At 42.3% G+C, this 10,568-nt stretch overlaps 1 protein-coding gene across 1 annotated transcript in view; it reads right to left on the bottom strand.

Annotated features, from left to right (window-relative positions):
* The window catches only part of SASH1 (SAM and SH3 domain containing 1), a 237,295-nt gene that overhangs the window by 148,301 nt on the left and 78,426 nt on the right, over positions 1-10,568 (bottom strand). The gene's annotated exons all lie outside the window — the stretch shown is intronic.

Raw genomic sequence — 10,568 nt, 5'->3', positions numbered from 1 at the left:
CGACTCATAGTGACCCTGCACAGGGTTTCTGAGGCTGTAAATCTTTACGGGAGCAGAAAGCCTCATCTTTCTCCCATGAAGCAGCTGGTAGTTTTGAACTGCTGACCTTAAGGTTCACAGCCCAATTCGTATACTATACTACAGAAGGAGTAATAACAGACTTTTTTGGGGCTGTCTATCCAATGAGAAAGAAGTACAGCCAGAATGTTCCTTAGAAGCCAGGATGGTGAGACTTCATCCCACATACTTTTGTTCTGTTGTACATCAGGTTGCTATGAGTCTCAACCGACTCAACGGCACCTAACAACAATCCAATGTGCCCACCAACTTAGTTCTCATACTTCCCCATCTGCTGATAATCCCTGGATCTTTACCCATAAATTGAATACACATTCCCAGGACCAATCCTGTCTTGAGGGGCAGGTACTTACTTAAATAGCACCTTCTCTGGTTCATTCATCATCATCATCTTCTTCACTTCACCCCCACCACAGCCAACATTTACCATGTGTCTGCTTAGTGCCAGATACCAATCCTTGGAAAACGTAGAGGGTCAGTGAAAAAACGGAAGATTCCTAATGAGATGAACTGACCCAGCAGCTGCAACAATGGATTCACAAACATAAATAACAACTGTGGGGAAGGCACAGGACTGGGCAGTGTGTCGTTCTGTTGTGCCCAGGGCCACTATGAGTCAGAACTAACCTGATGGTGCCTAACAACAGCAGATACCATTCTAAGCACGTTACATGTGTGACTTCATTTAACCTTTTCTTAAACCTTACAGGTAGGAACTTTTACTATTTCCACTTTACCAGTGAGGAGACTGAGGCAGAAGCAATGAAGCAGGAGTACCAAGCTAGAAGGTGGGGAGAGTCTCTTGTGTCTGATGCTAGGGTGCACACTAGAAATTGTCATGGTAACAGTTAATGATCCTTTATGTTTCTGGGCAGGAACTATAGGTTATGCCCACCATTATGGGCCTAAGACTTAGTAAAGTTCCTAGTATAGAAGAGCTATTTAACACTTGTTGAAGGAATTGGTGTTAAAATGCCGTCAAGTCGGTTCCAATTCATAGTGATCCTGTACATGGTTTCTAAGGAGTGGCTCCTGGGTTTGAACCACTCTATGGCTAAAAACCAGGCTTCCTTCAGCTTCCATAGCCTGTGCTCTGCTCTCTAGATGGTGTCCAAGTGTTTTGCTTTTTAGACTTCTTTCTAAGAAGAAGGTCTTGTTCAGATAACTACAGGTTCTTCTCCTGAGACTAGGGTTCTATTCCAACCATGGTCAGCCTGGTGACTGAGGTCCTTCCATCTCCAGCTCTAAGTTTCCCAGTACCAGTGATAACCACTACTCTGTGTTTCGGACCCATCACTGGCTGCTGGCCCTGACTTCCACTGAACGAGCCCTCATCCAAATGCTGGTCTCATCTGTACCTTTCTGACCCAGAGATCAATAACTGGCCTTGTCTGACAATTGCCTGAAGTCGCCAAACGTGGTACTGAATCTCACTTAATAATTACCTGAGTCTTAGGGAAGACAACCTTGAGTTATAGAAATGCTTCTATTGCAATCCAATGAAGGGGCATTCTTACTAGAAGTAACACAACCCGAAGACACAAAGACACTGTTCAAAGCTGGACTGTCTGTTGGCGCAGTAGCTGCTTCTCCCTGGAAGCCACTGACGGGCCTGCCACCTGTCAGATAGTGTGCCGTTTAATTAGGTAATAACACTTGTGAAGGGTTTTGCAACGTGTGGCACACATGTTGTCCTGGAATCTCACACATGGCTCTCCACATTGCAAAACTATTTTTAGAAGCCATCTACCAGTTCAGAAAAACATGGTGTTTCCCTGTATGGATTGTTATTAACCCATTAGCCTTTTATTCATAATACCTCAAAAAAAGCATACAACTGGTGGGGATTATTGAATAGGCTACAAAGAACACTTACAAAACCTTACAACAACAGCAGCATGAGTCAGAACTCACTCCATGGCACACAACAACAGCAAGGCATTATGTGTGGTGCTTTACAAACATCGTGGTTGTTGTGAAGAGCCGTCGAGTCAGTTCTGACTCATAGTGATCCTGTATAGGGATTCTGAGGAGTGGCTGGTAGTTACCGTTGATGTCATGTTTTCAGGGTGAGTTCAAAGATATTTGCTCAGTTTCATCTATGTTTTTGAAAACAAGTTATTCGAGGGGGCAAAGAAAGAATAAATTGCTCCTCGTCTGTCCAGATAGTGTTTCCACGCCTGCAAGGAGAGTCACAGCCAGTGGGTCATTTGTGGGCACCAAGGAGGCTTCTGGGATGCCCCTACTTTGTGACCCAAAAGTCTGGTGGCTCTGAAGTAGGGCTTGCTGGGTTGTTCAGCCAGGTGTGGCTGTCACCTCCACAGACTGTAATTACATACAGCTTTTCTGGCTTCAGGAAAAACAACAGGCTTACTTTTAATGAACGAGGGCAGGTTTGTAATTCCCTCTTTCAGAAAGATGCCTTTTTACCAAAGGGAATCTCATGAGTGTGTTGTGTGAGAGGGTTGCTTCTGGCTAAGAGAACTGAGTGTGGCTGTTGTTACATTACTAAGTACTATCGTGTCAGTTCTGACTAATAATAAACCTGTATAGGGTTTCTGAGGAACACCTGGTGAGTTTGAACCTCTGACCTTGTGGTCCACAGTCCAGTGCTGAGGGTGGTGCTCCAAAAGAGATGCACTCCTCCAATGACGCTGGGCGTGGACATCTTCCCACCTGGGCTTTTCCTTCAGGATGGTTCCATGGAGCTCTCTTGATCTGCTAGCTGTGAGATGACCCACCGCCACCATCAAGTCCATTGTAACTCACAGTAAGTAACTCAACAGAAGAGAGGAGAAAGTTCTCCAGAGGGGTACCGAGGCTGTAAATCTTCATGGGAGCAGATAGCCTCATCTTTCTCCCACAGAGAGGCTGGTGGCTTTGAACCACTGACCTTGTCACAGTCTTAACTCACTGTGCTACCAGGGCTCCTTTCTGAGATGACAGCTATCAATCTTTGTGTTCTTGGAATTTGCAGGGACAGAGGCTGGCCGTCTTTCAGACTCATATGCATTCTCTTCTTAATATCGATGCTATCAGAAAACAGTGCTGTTCATACCACATGACGTGGTCAAGCTTGAACAGTGATATACGCCTTTTATTTAAATCACTCTTATTTAAAAAACAAAAAACCTATCCTATAGGTTATTTCCTATAAAATGAATACTTTTCTTTAAATATTGCTTTCTAAATCCTGTTTTCTCCCCCCCAGAATTATAAGAGAAAGACAATTAAATATCAGGGAAGGAAAATTCTTCCCTTGTGCTTACCATTTCCTAAGAAAAGAAGGAAAAAGCACAAGATATGAAAGTTAATAATCAGTTCCCTAAGAGACAACAGGAGTCCTGATGTGGAGCTGTGGGTTAATGCACCAGACTGCAAAGTCAGTTAGAACTGTGACATCAGTGGTTCAGTCGCTCTGGGCCGAAACCAACTTGACAGTGCTTAATCTAGTAGCGTAGTGGTTACGAATCGGGCTGCTATCCTCACAGTTTGAAACTACCTGCTTTTCCGCAGGAGAAAGATGAGGCTTTCTGCGCCCGTAAAGATTTACAGCCTCGGAAACCCTGTACAGGGTTGCTATGAGTTGGAACCGACTTCATGGCACATAACAACAATAACAACAACAAAGAGATACAAGGTGTCCTAGTGTGGGGCTCTAAGATAAGCACTGGACTACTAACCATAAGGTCATAGGTTCAAACCCACCAACCACTCAGAAACCCTATACAGAGTCGCTAGGAGACAGAATTGATTGGAAGGCGACTCACAACAGTAATGATAGGCGATAAGCATTTCTTCAGGATGCAAACGATTCTCAGACTGAATGCCAGCATGTAAAAGGTGCAGCCACAGGTACACTCCAACTGCACTAATTAACCTCCTCTCCCAAATTAGAAACATTCAATTCCAACTTCTAAATTCATTTGCCAAATGGAAGCCCAACCCATTTATCATCGTGAAAATGAGAAAACACGGGGCCTGCTCTCTGTGAAGTCGATGATATTGACTCACTAGGCATTCCATGAGGGGAGCACAGTGGCTCCATACAATAAGCACTGGACTGTGAACCACAAGGTCAGCGGTTCAAGCCCATCAGTTGCTCCTCAGGAGAAAGATGAGGCTTTCTGCTCCTGTAAAGATGTAAAAGCCTCAGAGAAACCCTACATAGGGTCACTATGAGTCAGAACTCACTCCATGGCACACAACAACAACAAGGCATTATGTGTGGTGCTTTACAAACATTGTGGTTGTTGTGAAGAGCTGTCGAGTCAGTTCTGACTCATAATGATCCTGTATAGGGATTCTGAGGAGTGGCTGGTAGGTTTGAACCACCAACTTTGTGGTTAGCAGTTCAGTGCAAATTCCCTCCCAAGAAATGCATTAATTTCTTGTGCACTCAGCAGAATGTCAGTTCCATGCAGACAGGCTCACCACCCATTTGCTTTAAAGCTGCAGCCTCAAGGCTCAGACCAGAGCCTGGCACATATGCAGCACGCACTTAGTGAATATTGAGCGAATGGATTTTTTAAATCACCTCAATGCAGCCTTAAGAGGTAGGTATTATGCTACCTCCCATTTACAGAATGGGAAACTGAGGCTTGGAGGGATTCAGAAACTCACTAACAGCCACACAGATACTTAAACTCCCGTTGCCATCGAGTCGTTTTAGACTCACAGTGACCCTAAAGGACAGAGTAGAACAGCCCCAAAGGGTTTCCCCGGCTGTAAATCGTCCAGGAGCAGACTGACACATCTTGCTCAGAGCAGCTGGTGGGTTCCAATCACCAACATTTTAGTTAGCAGCTGAGTGCTTAACCACTCACTGTTCCACTAAACCCCAACTTACAAAGAGAGTAAAGCAGTAACACCAGGATTTCCACCTCAGAGTGCCCGGAACTACTCTACTCTGTTGCCCAAGTCTCCTCCAATGACCATCTCAAACCATCTGCGTTCAACTCAAGGTCTACATGAACACACACAGTAACGTGGTAGAAATTCTTCCCGTAACTCACTTTCTGACGGCGCTTTATGACTTAATAGTTAGCATGCCTTGGTTCTCAAGCCTAGTGATTTAGGTAGTTCATCTACTTTTTTACATAATTGCCTTCCATTTGGGCTTCAGTAACTGCTTTCTGACTGCTAAATTAATTATATACACTATTGTTAAATTAAACTTCCCAAGAATATAATTCTCATGTCATTCTCCTAATGAAAAACATTCATATGTTCACAACAGAACAATGTCAAACTATTAAAATGTCACTCGGGTTTCCCCAGTCAGGGCCCAAACTCGTCCCTAAGTACTTAATCTTGAGTACCCAAACATGATTCAAATGAACTAAATACTAAAGTGCTTCAAACTATTAAAGTAATAATAAAGAATTGTGCAAGGAGCTCTGGTAGCATTGTGGTTACGATTCAGCTGTTAATCTCATGGTCAGCAGTTTAAAACTACCAGCGGTTCCGTGGGAGAAAGATGAGGCTTTCTGCTCCCATTAATATTTACAGCCTCAGAAACCTTATACAGGGTCACTATGAATCGGAGCCAACTCCACAGTACATAACCACCAACAGCCAAAGAACTGTGCATTCTGTAAGAAATCAGTATAAACACTAGGATCATAGAGTTTCCAAAATAGCAAAAATTTCCCTAGACAGTCTCACTATCAAAACATCCATATTATTCCAATACATTGACTAGCTGTCTTTATGAAATGATTGTTTTCTTTTACTTTTTTTTTTTTTGGTAACAGCAATGATTTTTCTCTTCAGTGGTGCTGTGAGTTAGGTTCTTTAGGAAAGGTTTTTAGGTTAGCGGTTCAAATCCAAGTCACTCTGAGGTAGAAAGAAGCGGCTGTTTCTGTAAGCCTCAGAAACCCTATATAGCATTGCTATGAGTCAGAATGGTTTGATGGCACTGGGTTGTTTTTTTTGTTTTGTTTTTATGTGGGGGGAGGTGGGGGGGCTGGGGAGGTTTCTTTATATGTCATGATAAAAGATTTACAGTCTCAGAAACCCTACACAGGATTGCTATGAGTGGGGACAGACTCAACAGCACATACCAACAAATAAACATCACGATATAATATCCTGCTAGCTTTTGGGGACTGGTTCAAACTGAAGTTACTATGGTACAAACTATAAATTAAAAAAATCAAATAGTAAATACTTTTTGTATCACTTTGCATCAAGCCTAAAGCAACAAGTTTATTTCTTTCACTTAAAGATGATTTGGGCTTAACTGTAATGTATCAAAGAACCCTTATCTTAAAACGCTTGCACAAAGTAGAAACCTGTTACTGTTGGCAGAAGAGACACATGTTGAATGTTATGGGGAAAACAAACACTGTTAATGACACTCATTTATTAAATTAACTACAATTTTCTCAATTCAAATTTAAAATCAAATTCTACATTAAATGACCCCTTGTTGGAATCTATTTCACTACAATTGTTTGTTTTGCTTTGTTTGTTGAGTTCATGCAAAAATGTAGCCATCTTTAACATCTGAAAATATCTTAAGGCATACACAGACTTCTTGAACATCTCAACTACAAGTTATAACAAGACGTAAGTGTCAGAGTTCAGTCTAGCTTTAGGCTATGAAGGGTTTATGTGACAGCCTGAATTATATCAAATTGGAGATTACGCACTCAAAAGTCTAGTAAAAATCCACCAAGACTGGAGTCTGCATAAAGCTCTGGCAAATATGCCCTTTTTGGTGGTGGTGGTGGTGGTGGTTGTGTGTGGTGGAGTTGGTTCTGACTCACAGTGACCCTGTATAGTATTTCTTAGGCTGTAAATCTTCACAGGAGCAGAATGCCTCATCTTTCTTCCACAGAGTGACTGGTAGATTCAAACTGCTGACCTTGTGGTTTGCAGACCAATTTGTAATCCACTATGCTACCAAGGCTCCTTCCCATGATTTTACAATTGGAACTTTACAGGAGATTTAAAGCTTCACATTAATTTTATCAAATTTTGCATAGAAAATTGCTAAACCCTAAAAAACAAAAAACAAAACAAAACAAAAAAACCACACAATTTCTTTTTACAATTCCATGCAGTTTTTTGACACAGCCTTGCATATGGGGTTGGTTGATTGGTTATGTGCCATGGAGTCAGTTCTGACTCATAGTGACTCTATACAGGGTTTCCGAGGCTGTAAATCTTGACGGGAGCAGAAAGCCTCATCTTTCTCCCGCGGAACAGCTGGTAGTTTCGAACTGCTGACCTTGCAGTTCGCAACCCGATTTGTAACCACTATACTACCAAAACTCCCAGGAAATGTTGGTGGAATGTAAGTGGCATTATGCTGAATTACATAATTCTTGTCTATATTTTCATATGTTTCCTTAATGGGAAAAAGATTTTGATTGCATTCTTTGGTTATTGCTCAGTTGCTAACAGAGAGGTTGGAGGAGTGAATCACCCCAAAGGCAGAAAGGACTTGCGCTCTACCTCTCAAAAATCAACCACTGAGAACCCTGAGATGCACAGTTCCACTCTGACACATTTACTGTTGCTATGAGTTAGAATCATGTTGATAGCAACTGGTTGGTATAATACACACTAAGCATTTAACTAGCATTCCTGGAATTCCTTAGATAAGACTGTGGACCTGGGTAGTCATCTTGATGGGTGTCTGTCTGTGTTGCAGGTGTGTGGACAGTGCTTGACATGAAACTATTGGGCATCTGGTGACACTATAGTGTTTTACATTCGTTTATAATGAGATTGTCGTTAAAACAAACTCATCTTGGACAGAACACGGATTCTCTCCAGTGCGATGTGTCTGCTTATTACATTTAGAGGTCCTGGTGTGGCGCAGTGGGCTATTGCGTCAGACTGCAAAGTCGTTTGAGCTACAAGGTCGGTGGTTCAAGGTCACCAGCTGCCATCGACTCGATGGCACTTAACAACTAAAAAATGGAATGTCAATTGATGTACTAAGCTTGTGCCAAGAAAAGAAAAAAAAAAAGGGACTCTAATAATAGGGACTCATGAGTGTATAGGAAGGTATGGCCTTCCTATAATTTTGAGAACTGTATGAACTTTCTAAGAAACATACGTTCTAGATTACTAGTCACTTCTTCTCCAATTTGGACATGCAGCCATTCAAAATTCAACTGTGAAACACTGAATTCACAAACGTCGTCTTTTCCTTATAATAAAAACATACACTAACCTCAATATTTTAGCAGCTTCTTGCGGTGGGTTCTCAGCAGGATCTCTGCACAAAAACACTCTTTAAGTCTGCTGTTACTCTAACCTGGGCGTAGTCACAAGCTCTGATTTACACACACCAGGAGGCTTCACACAGGCAACATCTTGATGTGAAAGTTATGAGCATTTGTGTCAAGCAAAGAGAGTGCTCTGTAGGGTCTGTGGAGAGCATGACTCTCAAAGTGACCAGACTTTGTCATTTGATCCACATGTCATGACTGCCTCCAACAGTTCAACTTTATTAAAAGCACAAGGAAACAAAATGACTCCTTCTTCTGGCTTTTAAATGTGGACAACCAGAAAGTACAATGAGGTATGAAATTCCTTAGATAGTTGCAAGGTGTTATTGGTTTAATAATGCCTCCCCTTTCTGGCTTCAGGGGCCCTGATGGCACAGTGGGTAAAGCATTGGGCTGGTAAACCCAAGGTCGAGGGTTCAAACCCACCAGCTGCTCTACCGGAGAAAATAAGGCAGTCTGCTCCCACAAAGATTTGCAGGTCTTAGAAAACTGTACGGGGCAGTTGTGCTTTGTCCTGTGGGGTTAACTGTGAGTCTCAACCAACTAGACAGCAAAGGGTTTGCTTTGGTTTTCTCTTATTTCATTAATATAGATGGCAGTTTTCAGAGTATTTCTGACAACTTACAGAAAGCAAAAACTGAACTTTTATTGAGGTTTCACTTATGCAAGATTTGGATCATGAAAATTTCCAAATTCAACATTGCTGTTCACATAATATTATCTACTCAAGACTCAGGTTATAAGGATTGCCACAGCTCATCAACAAAACACCTCAATTTAAAATTGGGCAAAGGACTTGAATATCCAAAGATATGTTGTTGTTGTTGTTAAGTGCTCACTTCCAACTCATAGCGACCCTGTTTAGGGTTTCTGAGGAATGGCTGGTGAGCTTGAACTGCTGTCTTGGCAGTTAAAAAGAATTTACAGTCCAGTGCATTAACCCAGGACTTCACACCAGGAAGGAATCCGTACATATATACATACAAACAGCCAATAAGCACCTGAAAAGATGCACAGCCTCATCCCTCATTTTGTTAAGTGTTATTGAGTGGGTCTCCCAGGTGACTTCAACTCTAGAGACCCTACACACGGTCTCCAAGGAGTTTCTGATGAGTTTGAGCCACTGACTTTGTGGTTTGTTACTGTTGTTAAGTGCTGTCGAGTCAATTCCGACACATAGAGACCCTGTATAGGGTTTCTGTGGAGCAGCTGGTGAGCTTCAACTGCCAACAGCTCTGCAGTCTGGCGCATTAACCCACAGCACCACACCAGGACTCCGACCTTGTGGTTGTTGTTGTTATTAAGTGCCGTCGAGTCGGTTCCGACCCATAGCGACCCTGAACAGGGTTTCCAAGTCTGTAAATCTTTACGGGAGCAGAAAGCCTAATCTTTCTCCTGTGGAACCGCTGGTAGTTTCGAACTGCTGACCTTGTGGTTCACAGCCCGATTCGTAACCAATACGCTACCAGACTCCTAGCAGTCCAGAAATGCAAATCGATAATACAGTGAAATACCACTTCACATCCACTACATACAGTAATTGGAGTCCCTGGGTATTTTTTATATACACACTTCATTTTTCTTGGATCCACTATAAACACTCATGAAAGCAGCAGTCAAGAAATCAAATGACATATTACATTACGCAAATCTGCTACACGAGACCTCTTTAAAGCGTTCAAAAGCAAAGATGTCAGTTTGAGGACTAAGCTTCACGATGACCAAAGCATGATATTTTCAATAACCTCATATGCATATGAAAGTTGGACAGTGAATTTGGAAGACAGTAGAGGTATTGATGCATTTGAGTTATGGTGTTGGAAAAGACTATTAAAGTACCAGGGGCTGTCATAAGAACAAACAAATCTGTGTTGGAAGATGTACAGCCTGAATGATCCTTAGAAGCCAGGATGGCCAGGATGGCCAGACTTTGTCATATTTCATCAGACATATTATCAGGAGGTATCAGTCCCTGGAGAAGTACATCATGCATGGCAAAGTGGAGGGTCAGTGGGAAAGAGGGAGACCTCTATCAAGATGGACTGGTCTAGTGACAGCAGTAAAGGGCTCAATTGTAACAATGATTTTTGAGAATGGCACAGGATCGGGCAGTGTTGTGTTCTATTGGGCATACAGTTGCTGTGAGCCAGAATGGATTTGATGGCACCTAAAAACAATGGACTTTGAACCACAATGTCGACAGTTCAAATCCACCAGCTGCTTCTCGGAAACTCTATACAG

Source organism: Chrysochloris asiatica, unplaced genomic scaffold (genome assembly GCF_000296735.1).
Source record: "Chrysochloris asiatica unplaced genomic scaffold, ChrAsi1.0 scaffold00182, whole genome shotgun sequence".
Lineage (NCBI taxonomy): Eukaryota > Metazoa > Chordata > Mammalia > Afrosoricida > Chrysochloridae > Chrysochloris > Chrysochloris asiatica.
Note: the sequence above shows the minus strand (reverse complement) of the source record. Positions and strands in the feature narration are given on the sequence as shown.